This window comes from Sinocyclocheilus anshuiensis, unplaced genomic scaffold (genome assembly GCF_001515605.1).
Source record: "Sinocyclocheilus anshuiensis isolate Anshui unplaced genomic scaffold, SAMN03320099.WGS_v1.1 scaffold171, whole genome shotgun sequence".
Taxonomy (NCBI): domain Eukaryota; kingdom Metazoa; phylum Chordata; class Actinopteri; order Cypriniformes; family Cyprinidae; genus Sinocyclocheilus; species Sinocyclocheilus anshuiensis.
The window spans coordinates 236217-249548 of record NW_015549561.1 but is presented as its reverse complement, the minus strand read 5'-3'; the positions used below and the strand labels follow the sequence as shown (position 1 = coordinate 249548).

The following is a 13332-nucleotide window of genomic DNA, read 5'->3' as shown; positions in this document are numbered from 1 at the left end:
TCTGAGTTTAGGACGAAAATGACGCGGACGTGTTTTCATGAGATTAACCACAAACAGACTAAATAACATATTTTTTGTTCAATAACATTTTCTTGTCTTTTCGACCGATTCAGAGAAAGTAAACACATTCACAGACTGTAGCTGCTTCAAGGACAAGCGCGGAAAGCTTCGAGTACGTCTGATATTTACGACAGAAATAACGGTGAGTTGGAGCAGGTTAAACTGTAGTTAAGGGAGCATTGCAGAGTCATTATTCACGTTCAAGAGCTTTCATGTGTCAGTCAGTGTCAACATGCGATTGTGTTTCAGCGGGGTCACCTCTGATATAATGAGCACGATAAAGACTCACTGCTCACAGAACAATGCCAATGAATAAAACCTCCTCATTTTTTCTTTTCTTTTTAAAATTACTGCCAATAGAAATTACTTATTAACTCTGTGAAAGATAAAGTATGTTGGACCATGTGCTTAAAAAATGTGTATGCTACTGTAAATATATAAAGTGACTTTCAAAAAAAGACCTGTTAAGACCCTTGACCAATTTATTTGACTGAACTACTAATATTACACTGACATTTGGTTACATTTAAAAGCACGGAAACAAAAGTTCAAGTAAACAAAAGTAACAAAACAAAAACAAAAGTAGATAAGATCTAATTGTTTATATATATATATATATATATATATATGTGACATAATGGGAGAAAAATAATTCAGCAGTAAATGCAATGGGTGGTCATTTTATTTTATTTTATTTTTCTCTGTTTTGTCATCTTCAGCAGCAATGACCACTTAAAATATGGCAGGCCACTTTTTTAGTGATAATTTGGTCATATTTGAGAGCACTGTCAACATGCATTGTTCCCATATTATTTTTTTATTTAATTACCTCTTGTAAAGCAAGATTTCCTAGAAAGTGTTTTGATGATCTGACGCAACTTCTTCCTGATAACAGAGCCAACAGTTGCACTTCTTTACTTAGAAATGCTTCGATGGTTCAGATAATTGTTCATTTACGGAATGCTTTCACACTTTTAATAGGTTTCCAATGTCTCAGTACAAAACCAGAGGGAAATTAGAGAAAAAGGCGGTAGATACGCCCATTCATCTCCAGTCTTCTTCTGTGAAAAGCAGACATGCAGGTGAAGAAAGAAGAGAAAAGGAAGCTGGAAGTCACATTGCATCCTCAAGTCTAAAAGAAATTTTAGAGAAAAAAAGTCAATCGTCCCTTTAACTCCTCCCACATCAACCCATTCCCTGCCCACTTTCAGAAAACCTCCTCCTATAGAGCCTCTCTTTGACCCGGAGCTCCGCCCCTTTGTGCTTTCCTCACACTGCAATGCTCTCTTCGCCTCACTGCGAGGACTCAAGGAGGAGGGGCTTCTCCTGGACTGCAGGTTAAAACTCCTAGGCAACTCCCACAAGGCTCACCGACTGGTGCTCGCCGCTGTCAGTCAAAAGGCAGAGGCGTGGCTGTTATCCAGAGAGGTGGGGCTTAAGGAAGTGGAGCTGGATGGAGGACGGGTGACTCCTGCAGGACTGAAGGCTGTACTGGACTTCAGCTACAGTGGAGAAGTGGACAGTGGAGAAACAGATGAGGTTCTGGAAGCCTGTAGGTGTTTAGGGGCTGAAAGACTCGAGCTACTGTGTGGCAAAGACGCTGTGGTCAGCAGGAGCGAAGAGAGGGGGTCATACGAACACTGTGGGAGAGAAACATTGGCTGTGATATCATCATACAGACAGACAGTGGAGACCGTTTCTCTGGTAACTACAAGATCTAAAAAATTCAAGCTAAATATAAATAATAGAAACAATTTTGCAATTAAAATAAATAGGTCATATACACAATTAAAATAAATTATTGTTTATTTATTTAATTTTAATTTTTTTTTTTTTCAAACTTTTTTTTTTGTCTTAAGGCCAGATACACTAAGAAAAATTTTAAAAAAGTACTTAAAGGATATGAATAAAAATAAGAAATTCTCATCATTTAGGGTGAATTCAGATAAAGGGGGCATTTAAGCTTGATTTTACTGTGCTCAATAGGTTTACACTTTTAGAGCATAACAATGGTTCCTAATTAAAGGAACACTATTTCTCTAAATGATAAAATAGTTTTGGTTGATACAGTATGACTAAAAGGGGTGTGTGTGTGTGTGTGTGGGGGGGGGGTCTGGCAGGGGCTACTTGTGCTTTTAGGGGGCACACTTTAATTTTTTTTTTTTTCAAACTTTTTTTTTTGTCTTAAGGCCAGATACACTAAGAAAAATTTTAAAAAAGTACTTAAAGGATATGAATAAAAATAAGAAATTCTCATCATTTAGGGTGAATTCAGATAAAGGGGGCATTTAAGCTTGATTTTACTGTGCTCAATAGGTTTACACTTTTAGAGCATAACAATGGTTCCTAATTAAAGGAACACTATTTCTCTAAATGATAAAATAGTTTTGGTTGATACAGTATGACTAAAAGGGGTGTGTCATTCATCTTAACCTAAAATTCATCTTAACCTACTTTCAATATTATTCTTTCAGTCCTTTTTCACCAAGTCATGTATGACTGCAATGTCTCGAAGTAAGCTATAACAATTTAAACTCAAATGAATGTTTCGTCATGTTTCATTTATTTGACAAATCATTTTGTATTGTAGTGTGAATCAATAATGATAACACATTTTTAGCATCTAAGCACATCTTGGCACTTTTCTGCGTCAGTAAACTATATGACACATATATGAGCAATATCAGACGTGAGATATGGCTCTATATCGGCACGGCTGTGATTCGGCAGTAGATAACCAAAGCGTGCCGATATACAGCCATATCGTACGTCTATGAATGTGCTATTGCATTTATACAACAGTTCGACGGCACGAGTGTGTAAATACATAAGAAAAACAACAACGATGTGTCTTTTAAAACCCTATTTTACGCAGAACTACTTTCTTCCGCCACAGATTCAAATCTCAGCTGAGTCTCAGTTTAACAGCTGAGCTCAAGATCTGTTACTAATTCAAAAATGTCACTTTAGAACTTTAGTAACAAAGGAAGGCTGAGTTGCTTCATTGAAAGCTTATTGTATCACTTTATTAAAAGCTCACTGTATTCTATAGAGTATTATGAGAGAGAGATGGACTGAGCGAGTGTACTTGAGGAAACACTTCCGGATTCAAATCTCAAGTTGACAGTTTAACAGCTGAGCTCAAGCCTCCATTACTAATTTGAAAACGCTACTTTACAACTAACAAAGAAACGTTGAATTGCTTCATTGAAGTTAAAAGAGTATTATATTATATAGAGTAGAATATTATGGGAGAGAGTTGGACTGTGATTACCTGCATATACAGCATTCATTCTTCAGCTCAATCTCATATTCACAATAAAACATTAGTCTGAATGTTCGCTGAGGAAATCTTTGTCGTACTATCTTTCATCTATTAAGGGTTATTTCCGATGACAGCGCTGCTCACTGCATTTGTTGGCTGCATCTTACAAGCTGTTGTTAAAAGTAAAAATAACTTCTGTTTCAGTCTCTTTCAATATAAAAGTCTTTACTGCTGACTCACTCATAAAAAACAGTCTCTTATCACCATCTAATGGTGGAACAATGTAGATCACCATCACAAACACACACTGTTTCCCAATACTAAATACTACTATTATGTAAATAAAATATGATTTATTGAATAATAAACAACAGCAGCCATCATACAAGTTGCTAGACAATTCAGTCAAAAGTACAAAGACAGCACTCTGATATACAGCATTGAAGTTACATAAAATATAACGTGATGAGATTTTGCCCTCAGCCAAAACATTTTGCTCTGGAACAAATAATAGATTAATGAGACCAAAGACTGCCTGTTAGAATTACCCAGAACTAATTATATCTCATGTTTAACCACTATAGAGACATCAGAGCCAGCGGCAAATTCCAGAAGATCTGGCCGAGGTGAGGCCGCTCTCGGCGGGTTCATGAGCGCTGAACAGCTGCTGACGCCCTGGAGCTCACATCTCCGAAAACATCGAAATTTCAAACCGCATATTTGAAGTCTAAACAAGTACATTATCGCCTAAAAAAACTCATAAAACTACATTCAGTGTCACAAAAACTGTATTATTTTTAAATTACGGTGGATTTGGGAGTCATGACACTCGCTGTGAGAAATACGGCAAGCAAAGTGACACAAATGGTGAAATGGTTGGAGGAGTTCTGTTATCACTCTAATATCGCACTCTTATCAGCCAGTCAGATTCGAGGACCAGAAAGAACTGTTGTATAAACGTATATAACACATCTAGGCACTTTTATGCATCTGTAAATTATGACACATATACATACATAACAATGCAATGCAACCGCAATGCAAAAGAGTGACTTACATTTTCATTAACTGAAATAAAATAAAATATAAATATTAGATGTAAAAACTTAAACTGAAAGCTGAATAGAAATGACAAAAATGCAAATCTGTAAGCAAAGTCTGGATATTCTGGCCTTGGCTGAATCTTACAGTCTGGAGGATCTGGACAGACGGGCAGAGGACTATGTTTTAGCCCACTTTTCAGAGGGTCGCGGAGGGGGAGAAGTTCAGCGATCTGCCCTGTGTTCAGCTGCAGCGTCTGCTGGAGAGAGATGCGCTCAATGCAGACAGTGAGGTAAGCTCTGAAGAACAATAAAACAATTGATTAATTTATTCATAATAAATAATTACTAAATTAATAATGATTATATTGTACAAGACAAAATAGGGAGAAACTCAACCTAAAATTTAATTATATTTAAATAAATTACATTAATATGTAAATTAAATAAATACAAATACATGTTATTAGTTTATTTTTAATAAACTAATAAATAAAAACAATTCAGGAAATAATATTTGTGGGAAATAAAGCTGCTTAAAAAAAGTTCAAGAAATAATAGACAGAAACTTAAACCAAAATGTAATTAATTTTAAATAAACAAATTAAAGAAAAACAATTAAAGAAAACAAATATTTCTGGGAATTAAATTGCTTATAAATGTGCAACCATAATAGGCAGAAACTCAAGCCAAAATGAAAAACAATTAAAGAGAAAAAAAAGTGGGAATTAATACTGCTTATAAAAGTTAAATAAATGCCAAAAACCCAAGCCAAAAATAATTAATTGTAAATACAATTAAACTAATTAATCAGTAAATAAAAAACAAACAAAAAAAAAATTAAAGAAACAATATTTTTTTGGGGAAGTAATGGTGCTTAGAAAAGTAAACGACAAATTACATTTTTTAAATAAAATAAAATTTCAAAATTGCTTTTTTAAGATACTATATATGAAGTTTACCTCTAGTATCAGTAATTTTGATTGCATGTTTCATTAATGGGCTGTACCCTCTATAAACCCGCCTCACCTAGCCTACATCTCTGCATCTTTCTAAGAAATTCTGGAACTTTGCTTTGATGCACTCTTCATGTTACTGTCTGTCTCCCTACAGTCGCTTATTTCAGGAAAAACATCCGCTAATTTAAACATGGCACTAATGTAAATGTCAAATGCACTGTTACTTTCTAATGCAGTGAATGACTGTCAGAAAAAAAATCATGCTTCTCGCTGCATCAGCATGAAAAGCGCAGCAGCTTATTCAGACTCTCTCTCTCTCTCTCTCTCTCTCTCTCTCTCTCTCTCTCTCTCTCGACAGCTGGCCGTGTTCAGAGCCTTGGTGAACTGGGTGGAGGATGATAAAGTCCAGAGACTGTCTCATCTCTCCCGACCGTGGACAATCACTCACTTCGTTTTCTGTAAAGCTCCATAATATCAATCAAATCTCCTCTAACAGGTGCAGGGCTGTAAGCTGCTGCTTAGGAGCTCAGGAGGGAAAACAGCATTGAAAACTGAATAATCTCCTACATGGTGATCAGAGGACGACGGACTGCAAACCGCACACTCCAAACAGCTGCCATCTCAATAGGAGTCACAGCTGAAAAATACAATTATTACACAAATAAAATCAATAAAAAGGCAAAGCAAACTAGATTGAATAGTTTGTAGACAAACTTTTGAAAAAGTTTTAAAAGCTTGCAGTCTGAAAGTTTTCAGTTTGAAGTAGTTTGAAAGTTAAAATAGTTTTAAAGATTAAAGTTTGAATGTTTTCAAGGCAATACAGTCATCAGTATCAGAAAAACAGATAGGTATAAAACATATTGCTAGGGTACCTGGGGTAGTTGCTGGGAAGTTTCTAGCATGACTAGCATGTTGCTAACATGTTTTTTTTTAGCATGATTAGCATGTTGCAAGCACAATTAGCATGTTACTAGCATGTTGCTAGCATGATTAGAAAGTTACTAGCATTTGTCTAGCATGATTAGCATGTTACTAGGGTGTTGTTAGCATAATTAGCAAGTTATTAACATGTTGCTAGCATGATTAACATGTTACTAGCATGGTGTTAGCATTTTGTTAAGATGATTAGCAAGTTACTAACATGTTTCTAACAGGATTAGCATGTTACTAGCATGTTTCTAGCATGATTGACATGTTACTAGCATGTTTTTAACATAATTAACAAGTTACTAGCATGGTGTTAACATTTTGTTAACATGATTAGCAAGAAGTTTCTAGCATGACTAGCATGTTGCTAACATGTTTTTTTTTAGCATGATTAGCATGTTGCAAGCACAATTAGCATGTTACTAGCATGTTGCTAGCATGATTAGAAAGTTACTAGCATTTGTCTAGCATGATTAGCATGTTACTAGGGTGTTGTTAGCATAATTAGCAAGTTATTAACATGTTGCTAGCATGATTAACATGTTACTAGCATGGTGTTAGCATTTTGTTAAGATGATTAGCAAGTTACTAACATGTTTCTAACATGATTAGCATGTTACTAGCATGTTTCTAGCATGATTGACATGTTACTAGCATGTTGTTAACATAATTAACAAGTTACTAGCATGGTGTTAACATTTTGTTAGCATGATTAGCAAGTTATTAACATGATCCTAGCATGGTGTTAACATTTTGTTAGCATGAGTAACAAGTTATTAACATGGTTCTAGCATGATTACCATGTTGTTAACATGATTAATAAGTTTCTAGCATTTCATTAACATGATTAGCAAGTTACTTGCATGTTGCTAGCATGAATCTAGCATGGCTAGCATGTTTAACAAGTTGCTATCATGTTTCTAGCGTGATTATCAAGTTACTAGCATGTTGTTAACATGATTCTAGCATGATTAGCAAGTTACTAGCATGTTGTTAACATGATTAGCAAGTTAATACCATGTTGCTAGCATGATTAGCATGTTACTAGCATGATGCTAGCATGGTTCTAACATTTTTAGCAAGTTGCTAGCATTTTGTTAGCATGATAAATAAGTTTACTAGCATGTTGCTAGCATGATTAACATGTTACTAGCATGATGCTAACATGTTTATAGCATGTTTAACAAGTTGTTAGGATGTTTCTAACATGATTAGCAAGTTACTCGCATTTTGTTAGCATGATTAGCAAGTTTCTAGTATGTTGTTAACATGATTTACATGTTACTAGCATTTTGTTAGCATGTTTCTAGCATGATTAGCAAGTTATTATCATGTTGTTAGCATGATTAGCAAGTTACTAGCATGATTAGCATGTTTCTAGCATGTTTAACAAGTTGCTAGCATGTTTCTAGCATGATTAGCACATTACTATCATGGTGTTAGCCTTTTTTTTACATGATTAGCAAGTTACTAGCATGTTTCTAGAATGATTTGCATGTTACTAGCATTTTGTTAGCATGATTAGCAAGTTACTAGCATTGTGTTAACATTTTTCTATGCTAATCCAGCTAAAACCAGTTGATTCAGTAAAAAAAAACAGCTAAAAAACAGCTAAGACCAGTCTGGCCTGCTAAAAAAGTGGCCAAAACCACTTTAAAACAGTTTTCACTGTTTTTTCAGTAGGGAGTTGTTAGGCTTTGCTATAGCAATAGACAGCTTAAATTGACTTACTACTTCAGTGACTGAAACTAAACAGACATTAATAGAATCTGCACAGACAGATGGTTCAACATCAGACTCATGCAGGGAAACGGGACTGGCATATGATTCAGGAACAGATTTATTAGCAAGATTTAGACAGACAGACAGTTTGTTAATGGTCTCTGGGCTCGTGACAGGGCTAGCAGGGCAGACAAAAGGTTCATTAATGGCCCCTATGGCCATAACAGGGCTAACAGAGCAGGGAAAAGGTGCATTTAAGGCCTCTGTCGTAACAGACTGGGCTGAGAGCTCCCAAGGAAATCCCATGGCTGAATCGGGGCAAAAATAAAGTCCATGTACTGTCTCTGTGGTTGTTACAGGCATGGTTGGGAGTTCATAAATGGCCTCCTTGGCCGGTTCAGAGCAGGACGAAAGTTCATAAATGGCCTCCATAGCCGTAATAGGACAGGCAGATAGTTCACAGACGGCCTCCATGACAGGACAGGCAGAGAGTTCACAGGTGGCCTCCATAGCCGTGACAGGACAGGCAGAACGTTCACAGACGGCCTCCATAGCCATGAAAGGACAGGCAGAGAGTTCACAGACAGCCTCCTTGGCCGGAACAGGACAGGACGAGGGTTCATAAGTTGATACCACTGACCCCTCTGGAGCCACTGACACCTCTGGAGGTTCTGCAGCGGATGCCGCCACCTCTGGAGGTTCTACAGCCGTACCATCAGGAAACCAGGAGAGTTCATTAGTATTCTTCTTAACAGGACAGGTACAAAGTTCAGCAATGGTTCCTTCGACTGCAACATGACAGGCTGAACGTGTGTTGCTGGGCGCCACCACCGCACAAGGAACTGAAGCGAGCGCCTCCGCCTCGGGAGGTTCTGCAGCATACGCCGCCACCTCTGGAGACATCATAGTGGGCGCCGCCATTTTTAGAGCTTCAGTGGTGGTGTATGCAATCCAAATACACCATAAGGCGATCCCCAATGTGGGAAGCACTACAGACAGGGGAATCAGTTCAGGAACAGAAAGGTCTGAGAGCGCTGGTTTAGGGATACCAGCTGCACGTGCTGACACCAGCGGTGGATCCTCCCTGCTGGATGCCAGTCTGGGAGACTGAAAAACTGACCTCGAAGATCTGGGTGCAACAGATAGAAAAACAGTGTAGAAAACAGTCTGACACCGTGGTATAATGAGCACACTTGCACTCTAAAGAGAGCAGCCCAGAAAATGGAGCACAGCTGGAGAAAAACAAAATAGAGGTATTTCGTATTGCTTGGCGGGAAAGTACCCTATCCTACAGAAAAGCATTAAAAACTGCTATATCTGATTACTTTTCGTCTCTTTTAGAAGAAAACAAACATAACCCCAGGTATTTATTGATTAACTGAAAATTTAGTGTTTACTATTGTCATTTTGCATTATTGACACACTATTTTTCTAATTAATGCTGTACAGTTGCTTTGACACAATCTGTATTGTTAAAAGTGCTATGTAAATAAAGGTGACTTGACTTGACTTGACTTGACTTAATTTAAATTTTTAGGTGAACTATCCCTTTAAATGAAGATGAGAAATGCTGATTTGGCCATTGAAATTATTTAAAATGTTGTTATATTTTTATTTCAGTTACCATTTATTTTATTTCAAGCAACAAACATGTTTTATGGTGTACAACTAAAACTGACTTGACTTACTGCAGTAGTGTTGTGTTTATTGGTGTGAATCTGCGTTAGGTTTTGGTGCTCGTTGTTGGAGATTGTGTGACTGAGAATTTGGAGCGTCGAGAGCCGAACCTGAGCCTGTGGTTCGCCCGGCGCTTCGTGCGTGGAGAGGGACTCATCCGAACCATCGACTGGAGCCCTTTAGCGCGTCCCCCCGAGCCGCCGCATTTCCACCACTGAGTGTACATCCTCAACAACACGCTCTATATCCTGGGAGGCCAGAAAGTATTATGGTGCCCTGGTCATACTGAAGACTGTGCTGAGGTGAATCTTATGATCATCTTGTGTTCGCACACAGCCATGTGAAATAACCATCCTAGAGCTATAATGGTTCAGCTGGTGATTATTTTGCTCAAATAAACTTATATTATAATATAAACATTCAGATAAGCACAAATCCAACTCATCAACTCGCATGGTTTATTTTACTTCATCTAGTTAGTTTATGTATTGTAAAGATTGTGTTAATTTATAATAATTAATGAAAACTGGTACAAAAACTTTTCTCAAAAAATAAACCAGTGTGTTTTTCTATTATAACAACAAAACACTATGCAGAAATCAAATCACAATTGCAAACAGTCTAGATTAAAGTTTGAATTTATCACCGTTTATCACTGAGGTTTGCTGGCAGACTGTAGCATAGCAAACAACCACATCAAAGAAAGCAGATCTACTGTATTACACTTTAATTTGAGCAAAATATCGCAGTGAAGATCTCTAAACTCCAATGTATCTGTTTGCCGATTGTATTAATTTTTTTAAAGATCATCTGCGCTTTATTTTCCTCAGAGAGCGAGCGTCTGGTTGCCAGATTGGGAATATTAACCCAGATAGCACAAGTACGTCTGCAAGACGTCTGTTAAAGATCGCATCATCTGGAAAGCATCTGCTGTGTACAAACATCTGATAGACGTCTTTAAGATGTCAGTTTTACACTCATTCTAAGTCATACACATCTTAAAGTCATCTTCTAAATGTCTATTTTACATCTGATAGGAAACGTCCTATAGACGAATTGCAGATGAACACTTGCAGATGTAAATGCAGACGTCAAATAGACGTCTCCGTGATGTACGTATGCTATCAGTGAAGCATATTAACTCTTGCCATCTGACAGACGCAAACATGAAAGCTTGTTGCCAATGCAAGATAAGGCAAATGTCAAATGAAAATTAAATGTTTTTGGTATAAATAACCTGCGGGCAAATATCGCAGATGATTGCTACTTAATCGGGAGAAGCAGAAATCATCTAGTCCTGTGTGTCTGTGTGCAGATTTGATCCTGCTCAGAGCAGATAGGAACGTCTTCCTGACATTCCCTCGCCGCTGTGTCACAGAGGGAAGGTATTTGTCCTGGGCAGAAACTGCGATGACATGAACTGTCTGGACTCAGTGGAGTGTTACACACCTGAGGAAAACACCTGGAGGTCCAGCCTGTCTAGAGCCTTTATTTATGCTCACAGAACATACCATTAAAGATAAATTACAGGTGTTTTGTTGAATATAAAAGAAGCAGATGTTTTCCATGAGGGATCCAAAAAGTATTTTGGTACTTAAAGGCACACTATTTAATTTTCGCCGCTAGAGGGCGCGTATTCAAAATAAACAAAGAGACAAAGGCGTAGTTTGATCATGCCGTGACTGAGTGTGGGATCATGGGAGTTGTCGTCTTCATCCGCACAGCCGATGCAATCCGACAGGACTCGGGCAGAAATCATGTTCTTGGATGAGCTAATGATTTATTAACGTAGTAGAATGAAGCAGGGTGAGGCTGAAAGCCGTCGAAGTGAAACAAGGCCGCTGAACGAGCACGAAACGCCGCTGAACAAGCTCGAAAGCAGCGGAGCTTTTATTATGCCACAGTCAACCGCTTCCGCTCCTTCCGGTCGTGCATATGTGGAAAAAAAAGCAGCGCTGTTTTATCATACTAGATACATTTAAAAGTTCTGTTATAATGCTACTCTGTGCGGTCGTCACCGGTCTATTAAAACGCACAACATATTAAAGCATCTTTGGTGTTTCCATGTTTTCTACAAAACAAGGTGTTATGACATCATTGGCAGGTGACACAATGACACTATGGACACGCTCCGTGTCACTACTTAAAATTGCTTATTTCTCTGGATTGAAACATTCTTCGAAACATTTGGGATAATGTAAGTACACAAGTCAGCAAAATATATAACACTGTTCTAGTGGTTTTTGGATATTTTAATAAAAAAAAAAAACTCTTACATGTTGTGCCTTTAAATGTATGAATTTGATCGTATAAATCAGTGGTTTTTATTTCACATTTTGAATGTCTCCTTTCTCTCTCACACCCATTTTTTTTTCAAAATTGAATTAAAAAATCAAGATTTTTGGTCATTTATGAAGTCACTTCTCCTCAAGTTCACACAGGTGGCCACCACAGGTGTAGAGAATCACAAAGCCGCAACCGTGCTTGAACTTTGGAGGGGACCAAAGTAATTTTTGACCAAGATAATGGACCTTTTTATTTAAAGGAAATAAATAAATAAACAAACCATCAAACATCAAAAGACTAGAAAACTAAAATGTATTGTAAATAAACTCATGTGATCTATTTGCAAATAATATTTATATATAATAATAATTATAATAATAATTAGGCTATATATTCAAATATACACACTCTCTTTAAAAGAACGGAAACTGCTCCACTAATGTTTCCTTTTTCACACATTCAAATATGAATCATGTAAATGATAGCCTGTCCCTGCGTTCCATTCGGAAGGGCTTATCCCTACGCCCTAATCCCTTCAAAGGGTTTACCCTCTGGAGTGAGAGCTTCGAAGGGATGAAGAGTGTAGGGGTCAAAAAAACTTTTTTGGAACACACTTCTGCGTCATCTTAACGAGATGATCAAGGACGCGCCTTTGTCGCACATTTTGTACGCTGGTTGACCCCTCAAAAAACATGCTCGGAATGATGAGATTGTGCAAGCGGCCAATGGATATTACTTCACAAGCAATTGGTTTTTAAATGGATACATTTTGCCTAACAACTTCCCTGTGCAAACGATCATGGGGGCCCGAAGTGTCCATCAGTTGTGCCATTCGAAATCCTTCATTCCGAAGGGCACTTTGAAGTGGCCCGTTTTGAGCACTTCGGTTTGGAACGACCTTTCAATATGGCAGCCATGATTGTTTTCACTCTGAAGTGCCCTTTGGAGGGCGATAAATCCGCACCGAGAATTTTTAATTAAAAATGGTGTAATTCAACAACAGTGTCATATTAAATATTTAGCAACCTCTTACCTCACACTCTTTCACTGTAAAAGTGTTGCGCTGGAATTGGTGCTCGGCTTCTGTGAAAAGTAAAGTCCGTCTTTTTTGATTTGATTCTCAATCATTTTGACAAGCGAGGAAGACTATGCAAAACATTTAAATTTTAATCTTCTAACTAAACATTTTGTCATTCTAACCGCAAACTGAGCTGTTCAAGTTATATGGTCATTAAAGGGGTCATATGATGTTGCTAAAAATAACATTATTTTGTGTATTTGGTGTAATGAAATGTGTTTATGCGGTTTAAGGTTAAAAAAATATATTTTCCACATACTGTTTCTTATTCTATACATTATTGTTTCTCCTCTATGCCCCGCCTTTCTGAAACTCGTC

At 37.4% G+C, this 13332-nt stretch overlaps 1 pseudogene; it reads left to right on the top strand.

Moving 5' to 3' along the window:
* The first annotated feature begins 992 nt into the window (after window positions 1-992).
* Window positions 993-13332, top strand: part of LOC107657171 (kelch-like protein 33) — a 13655-nt pseudogene continuing 1315 nt past the window's right edge.